This window comes from Meriones unguiculatus, chromosome 2, assembly GCF_030254825.1.
Source record: "Meriones unguiculatus strain TT.TT164.6M chromosome 2, Bangor_MerUng_6.1, whole genome shotgun sequence".
Taxonomy (NCBI): Eukaryota; Metazoa; Chordata; class Mammalia; order Rodentia; family Muridae; genus Meriones; species Meriones unguiculatus.
This window is the reverse complement of record NC_083350.1, coordinates 33712263-33721760: the sequence shown is the minus strand read 5'-3', so window position 1 is coordinate 33721760 and position 9498 is coordinate 33712263. Positions and strand designations below refer to the sequence as shown.

The 9498-nt window shown below is 40.8% G+C and overlaps 1 long non-coding RNA gene across 1 annotated transcript; it reads right to left on the bottom strand.

Moving 5' to 3' along the window:
• Nucleotides 1-4751: 4751 nt before the first annotated feature.
• On the bottom strand, nucleotides 4752-9491 carry LOC132652305 (uncharacterized). The gene is made up of 6 exons (XR_009589801.1): nucleotides 9353-9491; nucleotides 9153-9259; nucleotides 6264-6376; nucleotides 5894-6006; nucleotides 5692-5769; nucleotides 4752-4884 (listed from the first exon to the last, which is right to left on the bottom strand). It is a non-coding gene; the product is annotated as an uncharacterized LOC132652305 (long non-coding RNA).
• Between the last annotated feature and the right edge of the window lie 7 nt (nucleotides 9492-9498).

The window sequence follows — 9498 nt, the reverse complement described above, 5'->3', positions numbered from 1 at the left end:
AAGTAAACATTAATCTCAAGAAGATAAAAGTACTGTACCGACTCTTGGAAGGAAAAGGGGATGTTTCTTGTTATTTATTTATTAGCAGAAAACATAGGATGAACCCTTGGAAATCATAATGCATAGTCATTCATTCAAGTAGCATTTATGGAATGGTGTCTCTGCTTCAAGGATTGAGCACACAGCTATTATTTAATTTAAATATTTAACTTAAGCTGTAATGGTTTTGCTAAATACTATTCTTGAATCCCGGCTTTAACAGCTTGTGCTTCTTGGCTTTAAAAATGGTATGCCTAATTTTTAATGTACCAAATAATGTAAATTTCACTTTATTTTCATCATTTTTCCCCCCCAAGGAATGAGGGTTAAAAATGAACATCTTTGTTCATGGAAATTGCTGCTTGAAGAAAAACAATTAAGATCTTACACATGGGAAGCAAAAACGCATCTGATGAAAGTAAAGAGAAATTTGAATTATGATTTACTGCTTATGAAAATGACTTTGTTTATGAAATGGAGTTTGGCAATCTCGCTCAATGAATATAGTAATTTAAGCAAATTTTGCATTAGGAGTGAATCATAATAAGAATTCTCTATTGTGACATTGTAAGAGTGTAATGGCCATTTGTTTTACAGCAAGTTTCTCAAAGAATTGGTCAAGTACCAGAAGCTCACTGTGATGACAAATGGCTCACAAGGAATTGCTTTGAGAGAAAACACTACTTTTTGTTTTTGAAACAAGTTTGTATAAACACTAAACATATTCCAGCATCTGTAAATTACATGCTTTGACCAGAAACTTCAAAGGGTCAGCTTTGTCTTTTAGGTCATTCTTTCTTTAAAAAAACAACAACAACATAACCAAAGACCTTAAATTACTTTTAATCTATTTATTGTGTGTGCACATGGATGTGTGTGTGTGTGTGTGTGTGTGTGTATGCACACATCCAAATAGAGCTTGCAGGAGTCACTTTGGGAACTCAGGTCATGGGGCTTGATGGCAGGCACCTCCACCTACTGAACAATCTCCAGTCCTTTTCCTAAGCCTTATCCCTGTGTCTTCTAGGGTAGCAAAGAGTTGGACAATTTATCATTGCTGCATCTCTCTCCCATGTTTTCCTTAAGCAAACAAGCTTTGTGGGTTGGCTCAAGTTTTGTAGTTCTTCAGTCTGGTCAGAAAAATATGAGCTTTTTCTTTCTGTGAGTCCCCCTTTAATGATGTGGAGTCGTCCAGATGTTTCTTATAGATCTTCCTCGGAGTTTTACTGTGGCTTTTCCAATAAATGAAAGACCTTCCTCTCAAACAATCACAAATCTACATTGATTTACAAATGTAACTGCTACTATGATTGTAATGGCCTAGTTTCAAGTAATGTTATTTATAATAGGAATCGTATAAAAATCAATGAGCATACAAACTAATGTTGTCCATTTTCAGAAAGTAAGATGGCTGTCAATTTTCCAATTGCAAAACATGTGTCTTCGTTTGATTAAATTGTTCTAGGGCTATTTCCAGATTAAAAAAAAAAAGAAGAAGAAGAGAAGAAAGAAAGACAGACAGAAAGAAATGAGCTAGGGAAGGGTGTTCATTCATTTCTGAGTTTGTCACTGTTCTTAATTGGTGGCCAAATTTGTTCTATAAATAAACATGGACCATCTCTAGGGCTGTATAGAAGTCACACAGGATTGGATGTTGATGCGATTTTATAGGCTCCTTTTAAGAAAAGGTTAAAAAATATTTTTCTTGTATAAGACTTACAAAGAGAAATATCCAAAGAAACTTGCATTGAATCTACTCACTGGTGCAGATGACGGACCTGATGGCTTTGGATGGTAAGTCCGCCACTGGACGTAGAAAAAGTTGGGCAGGAAGCTGAAGAAACCTCTTCCTGAGAACGTGATTGACCTGTGCATGGTTTATGGACTTGTGCTCTATGGAACGCGCACTGTGGTGTAGAAGGCTATCCATTCCTCTGGATGTATCAGTAAAAGGTATTTTCCCACTAGTCAGCAGAGAAGTTTGTGGACTCACCTACAACATGGTCAATTTGATTCTTTCCAAAGGTCTACCAGAACGATCTCTGATTATTCGAGGGATCATTCTCAGGGTTATTCAAAATAACACCCCAAATAAATTTGGAACAGTTAGTTTGCTTTTTGTCTATGAGCCTGCATGAAGATTTTTTTTTTTTACCTAATCATTCACATTTATGAATAATTAATTAATAATACAAGGTAGCACATAAAATGGGCAAATTAATGGCAGACAAAAACCAAAGGATGGGAGGAATCGTGAGGCCCAGTAGGGTGCGGCACAAGTGGACCAAGGGTGGGGGTATAATTTCAGATGCAGACGCCATGTTAGTGCCGATGAAAATATCCCTAGGAGAATAAATAGAAGATTTTCACCTTCAGAGACTCACTCAGAGTAGATGAAGGCTACAGCATTAAAAGAAAGATCATCAATAGCAAACTGAAAGGGTGGTCTCTAGACTGGCCAGTCTCACCCAGAATCTGTTAGATACAAATTATCAGGCTCCATCTTGCCAGTCCATCTGATGCTCAGGCTGTTTCCAGAAGCCTAGACTAGAGCAGACCAAGGCTTCCTACTCTCAGTTATACTAAACCATAGACCTGAAAGAATGCGAAGGGATGTTTTTGGAAGAAAAGATGGCAACTGTAAGTTAGATATAGTGCCTAGAGAAGAAATTGGAAGCTGAGAAGTTTATTTATTTATTTATTATAGCATGGTATCTTAATCAGCAAGGTGTATATAAATTATAACATTTGCTCCTGCATGTTAAAGCTGCTCTTGGTTAAGCATTGGGCATCTTAGTTTTTATGCTACAGCCTATTAAATTGTGCCAATTCACTGTAGTGAGCCTACCTTAAATTATTTAATAATTAACTTAATGCTTTCATTTTATTATAACAATAGCTGATTTAATGATTATTAGTAAGGAGTCAGAGAAAACCCCATTTTACATCCAGCCATGTTGTGAATACCCATCAGATAAAGGGAGACTCCTTTCACGTGAGGGGACTGCAGTGTTTGTAGGTCGTTGTGAATGAGAACGCCTTTTCTTAGACATAACTTCAAGCAAACCCACTAACCTGCAGTAGAGTTAGTTAACAGAAAGGAAGGAATGCAAAGGGGGTATAGTGAAGGAGCAGGAGTCGGCTGTTGTGATACATGAGTGGTCGAGGGAGAGGACAAACTGACGAGGAGAAAAGGAGACACGGAAAGAAGAATTATGCAGCTGGGAAGTGTTAGAAAAAAAAAACGCACCTCAAAAGTCTGTCAGCAGAGAGGCGAGCGAGCGTGGCTACTGGGCTGCGGGGGTTCCGTAATGAGTGTCACCCAGCAGGTCCCGCTCCAATCTGCTCTGTGCCTCCGGGCACAAGCTGACTGTAATGCCACTGGACGGCTGCCCTGTAAGTGTTTTCTTAAGTTTGAAATCTTGGCACTCTGTACACACCCTTTGCATAGGAAACCTGCAGAGTGAGAAATACGCAGCAAAATGTACTTACGGAACTCAGTGTGTGAAGCGGTAGTGTTTACATAAGTCTTACACAATTTGAGAATAACGCAATTTGACAGAGGAGACAGGTTGATGAAATAGCTGAGCCTTTTTTTTTAATTTTTTAATTTTTTTTTTCTTTCTGGCATTATAGTCGAGTGGGTAGAACAGAACCATGGGAAAGTCGGGAACTGGCTCCAGTTCCTGGCTGTGTGGCTGACATCCTGTGATTCAGGGCAACAGACAAGGCTTCACCCAGAAATTATTACGGAACTGACTGGGAGGAGAGTGGTGAGAAGGTCTGTACCGGTTCCAGTCTTCTGGGGTTTCAGAAGATTGGGAAGATTATCCAGCAGCCAGCAGCCAGGCCACACACTCCCCAGCCCGTCTCCTCAGGTCAGGCTGTAAAAAGAGAGCTTTTGAAGCTCAAACCTTAAATGGTGTTAGTGTTGGAGCCATGCTGGGCAGTTGGACATGGAAGCAGGCTAGAGGTCTGGGAGAGTGTGATAAGAAAGGGCGGTGCTTGGTTTGGAAACCCATCAGACGCTGGAATCAGTGCCTGAATGCATTAGGCGAGCTTCAAGGGCCTAGAGCCAGAACAGAGGTTCAAAATTAGATGACACATGTGGGTCCTATCAGCAGCCGAGGTAGTGGGGGTCATAAGTGCACAATACAGGATGGCAGTCATCACCTAACAGGTTCCCAGGGCTCCCCGTGGGTCACTTACACGGCCTGCTTCATCGCTGTCTCATACAGTGTGCCTGGGTGCCGTTGGACTCTCTTCTTACAGATGAGGGAACCGAGGCACAGAGGTCAAGAGAATATTCCCAGGCAGTGGCTTAAAGGCGATGGGCCTTTTGCAGGAACGGAAGCAGACAGGGGTGGGAGTGTTGTCACCCTTTAGATCAGACATGCAATTGTTGGCACCTGGGTAACAGCAGCAATCAGAACGACTTCTCTGTGCGTCCTGTGGGGGCACCACAGAATGGAGGCCAGAGGAGTTGGCTCTACATTCATTCAGGAGAACAGCAGTGGTATGCTCTGTTTTGGTGCTCCAGGCTGACTGAATTCTCCTCTAGGCTGCGGAGAAGCCCAAGAGTACTAGCCTTGATCCCTCAACAGGAGGTTGGCTTGGGAACACTATAGAATCACAGACGTAAATAAACTCTGCTTTCTTAACAGGAAACAAAGAGGGAAGTTTTGTAATTACTAATTTATTTTAACCAAGTAGTCTTCCAAACTGGGTAAAATAAATCAACAAATGGGGAAAATTGAAGATCTTTACTGTGTAATTTAGAGACCAACATCAATGTTCTTGCTTTTCTCCGGCTTTCTCTCATTCTCTCTCACACATCCTGAAAATCTAAAATGCAAAACAAAACAAAACAAAAAAAATCAAAACCTCTGAAAAACTTCATTTCAATAATGTAATGATGAAATTCTTTTAGTTAAACTCTAATTAAATATTCAAATGTATTTTTATGTGTGTGCCTGCTTGTGTTTCTGTGTACCATGCACATGCCTGGTGCCCACAAGAGGCTGGAAGAGGGCATTGGGATCCCAGGGGTTTTGGTGTTAATAGTCAGTTGTGAGCCACCAACTTAGTGCTGGGAACTGAATTCCAGTCCTCTGCAGCAAGTGCCCTTAACTGCTCAGCTACCCCTCCAGCTCGGTGAAGCTCTATTTTAAGAAGAACAAGGCAGAAGGCAATCATGAGGACCAGCACTTCGACACATAGATGAATGTGTTTCTCCTTCTAGAAACGTTAATGCCTGTGATGAATTGGTGCCCTAATTTTCTTCTCAACTGTGTCTTTCAAAAAACCCTAAAGCTTTTTAAAATGAATCTTAATTTCTCTTTCTCTAATACTGAGAAAAAACCTACACCTTGAACTTTGAAAACAGTGCCTCCAATTTGGGATCTGGACCTGGATCATCATATAAAACCATAGTGCAAGATTTGCAAGCCGTAATCTTTAGCTGATTATTGTTGAGACTTAATAATCACATCATTAGTGCCCTTGTTACACAGATGAGGAAACTGGAGAGTAATCCAGTCTGATAGGATTGAAATCTGGGAATGCAGAGACAAATCTATTCTCCCCCCCACCCCCCGCCAACCACCACACACACTCTGGCTTGGCTGCCCAGCTGTATTAACATTTCCTTACTATTCTTAGAGGTTTCTTTCTTTCTCTTTCTTTCTTTTTTCCTTACATTGAAATGAACAGCAGCATTCAGCTTTCCTGCTAAAAAAAAAATAAAATTACTGGAAACAGAAGACTTGAGAACAAGGGTTCAAAGAAGTATTTGTGCACACTTGCTCATAGCAACATGATTTTCAAGAGTCAAAAAGAAAAGCAACTCAAGTACCTTCAGGTAAACAGTAGATAAACAAAGTGTGGTGGGTACACATGGTACACATGGGGGGGTGTTCACCTTTTAAAATAAAGGACTTTCTAATATACACCAAAACACAGATGAACCTTGAAGGCAAGTTAAGTTCAATAAATCAATCACAAAAAGGTAAATACCAACCATATGATTCCACTTACAGTCTAGTCAAATTCATACAGACAGGAAAAAGTGTGTCCTGAGGAGAAGGCGAGGGGGGGGGGGAAGGCACTGCTAGCAACTGGGGAAGATGAAAACATTCTAGAGATCTGGGGATGGGTGATGGTGATGCTGGGTGAGAGCTGAGAGGATGTATTTGTTGCTTTCCTCATTGCTCCGATAAAAATACCGTGCAAACAGTGACTTCAGGTGAGAAGGGCTTATTTGGTCCACAGTCTGAAGATACCAGGCATCCCCGCAGGGAAGGCATGCAGACAGAGGAGAACAGTTGCTTGCTCATACCTGCTTGGATCAGAATACAGAGTGATAAATGTCAGTGCTCAGCAAGCAATTTCTTCTCTCCTTTTTAATTCACTCCAGGGCTCCACCCGACCTACTTTCAGTGTGGGTTTTCCCACCTTGGTTAAGCCACTCTGCAAACACCCTCCTCTGCATGCCCAGAGCTGAATTTTCTAGGCAATTCAAAACCCGTCAACTTGACAACCAAGACTGACCAGCATAGATGGTAAATTGTATGCTATGTTTATTTTACCACTGTGCTATTTTGTTTTGGTTATGTTTACTGTACATGGGAAAAAAAATCTGTTTTCCCTGAATGTCTGAAGACTGAGTGTATCACTGTTTTATTCTTTAAAGCAACTATTCTTCATATGCTTTTTTTAACATATACTTTTTTCAACAGGCTTCCATGGAAATCACGCTCTTAGCATATGAAGTAACCTAAAGTTTGAACACACAGTTGTTTTATCAAGTAGTGTCACGTGAGCTTTATCAATCTACTTGATAAAGTAAGTAGAAGAGCTCAGTAGTGTTTTCACTTACTTCAGAGGACAGATGATATGAGAGTTTAAGAACACAGCCTCTTGCCCAGAGCTCAATGCTTGCTCCAATTGCATTTTGGACAAAGACCCAAAGCAAAGAATCATGGATTCTGGTGTTTCCAGTGGAAAATAAGAAGTTAGGAATCCTAGCTCAAAACCTGGAGTCTAAGCTCTCAACCTTAAAATTATGTTCTACCAAAAGAATCATTTGTTATGATACAGTGCCTTGACCTATCAATCCAGAGACATGGGTGATTCATTTTTATACAGAAAAACAATAAAAGCTATTGAACCAGCATTTCTATTTATTTTAAAAATGGATAATTTCTGTCTGGGCCTACTGTGAAGATCGTTGTAAATATTAATAAGTTATAATTTTTACTTTTTCCTTTTGGTTTGTTTGTTTCTGTTTTCCAAGTCAGCGTGTCCCTATGTAATACTGGCTGTCCTGGACTCACTCTGTGGATCAGACTGGCTTTGAACTCAGAGATCTGCCTGCCTCTGCCTCCCAGTACTGGGGTTAAAGGTATGCACCACCACTGCTTGGCTAAATTTTTTTTTAATTAAAAATTATTTTATTCATTCATATAAGTGTTTTGTCTGCACCTATATCTATGCACCATGCATGTGCCTGGTGCCTGTGGAGGCCAGAAGAGGCTTTCAGATCTTCTGGAGCTGGGGTTACCGATGGTTGTGAGCTGCCGTGTGGGTGCTAGGAATCAAACCTGTATCCTTGAGAAGAGTAGTCGGTTCTCTCAGTGTCTGGGCTGTCTCTCCTGCCTCTGAAAACTTTCTGATGATTAATTATAATGTTCTGAGAAATTTCTTATTAAAGAAATCTTTAAGTTTTGATTTTCACAATTTGGTATTATAAGTTAAGTAAGACTCTATCAACTCTTTCCGAAGTCTGATTCAGTGTGAAACCAACATTTCACCGTGGACAGCTCTGCAGACAATCTGTGTGTTCCTAGAAGAGGATGCTGTTTCTCAGCTTACAACATCACCGAAAAATCTGACAGCAAAGTGCTAATTCCAGGACTGCTGTCCTTGTTGATGTGGGAGGCAGGAAGGACCTTGCCTGATGGTCAGATGTTTCCATTATGGACAAATAAACCCACATAATGCCCTCATAAAGAAAGGCCACCTGGCCAGAGCAGTGGAAGTCCAGACATGCTATGAAAAAAATGTCATCGGGATACCTTTGTCAGAGTTTTTTGGGCGAAGCAGAAGTTTAAGTAAAACAAACAAGGATGCTTTAGGGATAAACAGGAAACAGAACTATTTGAGATAGTAGAAATGACCTCTTAACCCTCTTTCCTGTTTTACAGGGTCTGTACCCTGACCCCATTAGATTGCTAAAGGCAGCAGTCTGTTGTTCAGGTTCAGCCGTGTCCAGCTTGTGCTCCCATACAGACATGTACTTGTCTGCATTGGTCCACAGCTAGCCCAGCATGCGTCTGTGTTCACACTGTCTTCCACCAAGGGTTCTGATGACCTTTGCTAGAGAATTGAGCGCAGATTTTTTTTTTTTTAAAGGGGGCTTCTAGAATTTTGTAGTTATCGTCTTTACCCTTCTGTCTGCAGCACAAGACAGTACTGATGGCTGGCCTGCTATTTCATTCCCACTCTCCTACCCCTTCACTCTGAAGACTCTCCAGTCTCTACCATACTTAGTAGCTAGAGGTGGGGTCACTGCTACGTAAGTGAAAAGCGCTAGCAGAGCTTATTGACACTTTGGAAAGTGTCTCAATTTTAAGCCCCTCTGCCCCCAGCCTTTCCTTACTACTTCCTCATGATTGACTTATGGGGTGTCCACCATGGGATCCTAAAGAGATGAACTCCTCTCAGAGACACACAGAACAGAAAGATAAACAAACCTGCCCAGTTCTGAGGAGCTCTATCATTAGCTCCGGTCAGCTTACCTCTATAACTAAGATAATAGATTAATAATAGCGAAAAGCTGCTTAGAATATCCCTTCTCGTCTTCTTGTTACCTACCGGTTTACTTCCCATTCACAGGAATGTTTGTGAGCAGAAATTTCAGAAGCAAAGAAACACTAGAGCCTTTAATGAAAGGTATTTCCCTAGGCTAACTTGCTTAATTATGAGAATGTTTAGTTAATATACAAATTATGAAGCTTGAATAATTGGCTCTGATCAGCATCCTCATTATTATCATTAAAGAGATTTTTTTTTTCAGTATTCATTTGCACAAGGAAATCTCCTCAGCTGTTTACCTGGTGGATAGCTTTCTATGAGGCGAAGGTTCTCTCAGGCTGGGGGATCACTGACGCAGTGAATGACGTTTCTCCAAGCTGCTACCGCACGTTAGAGTTATTTGCATCTGCACTTGTAACAAAGACTCCAAATAAGAACAGTTATTTATGAACACTCACCGTGATTGAATATCCATGTCAAGCAAACTCAAAGCTGTCACCTCATTACATCTTTCATAATAACGTCGTTTTCACTCTAAGTCCTGAGTGATTTCTTGAGGCGGATGGACAATGACAGAGCCCTGGTTAGCAGCCTGGGAGTTTCTTCTCACTGCGGGCAAGCCCGTGCGTAGTTCACATTGTGAAT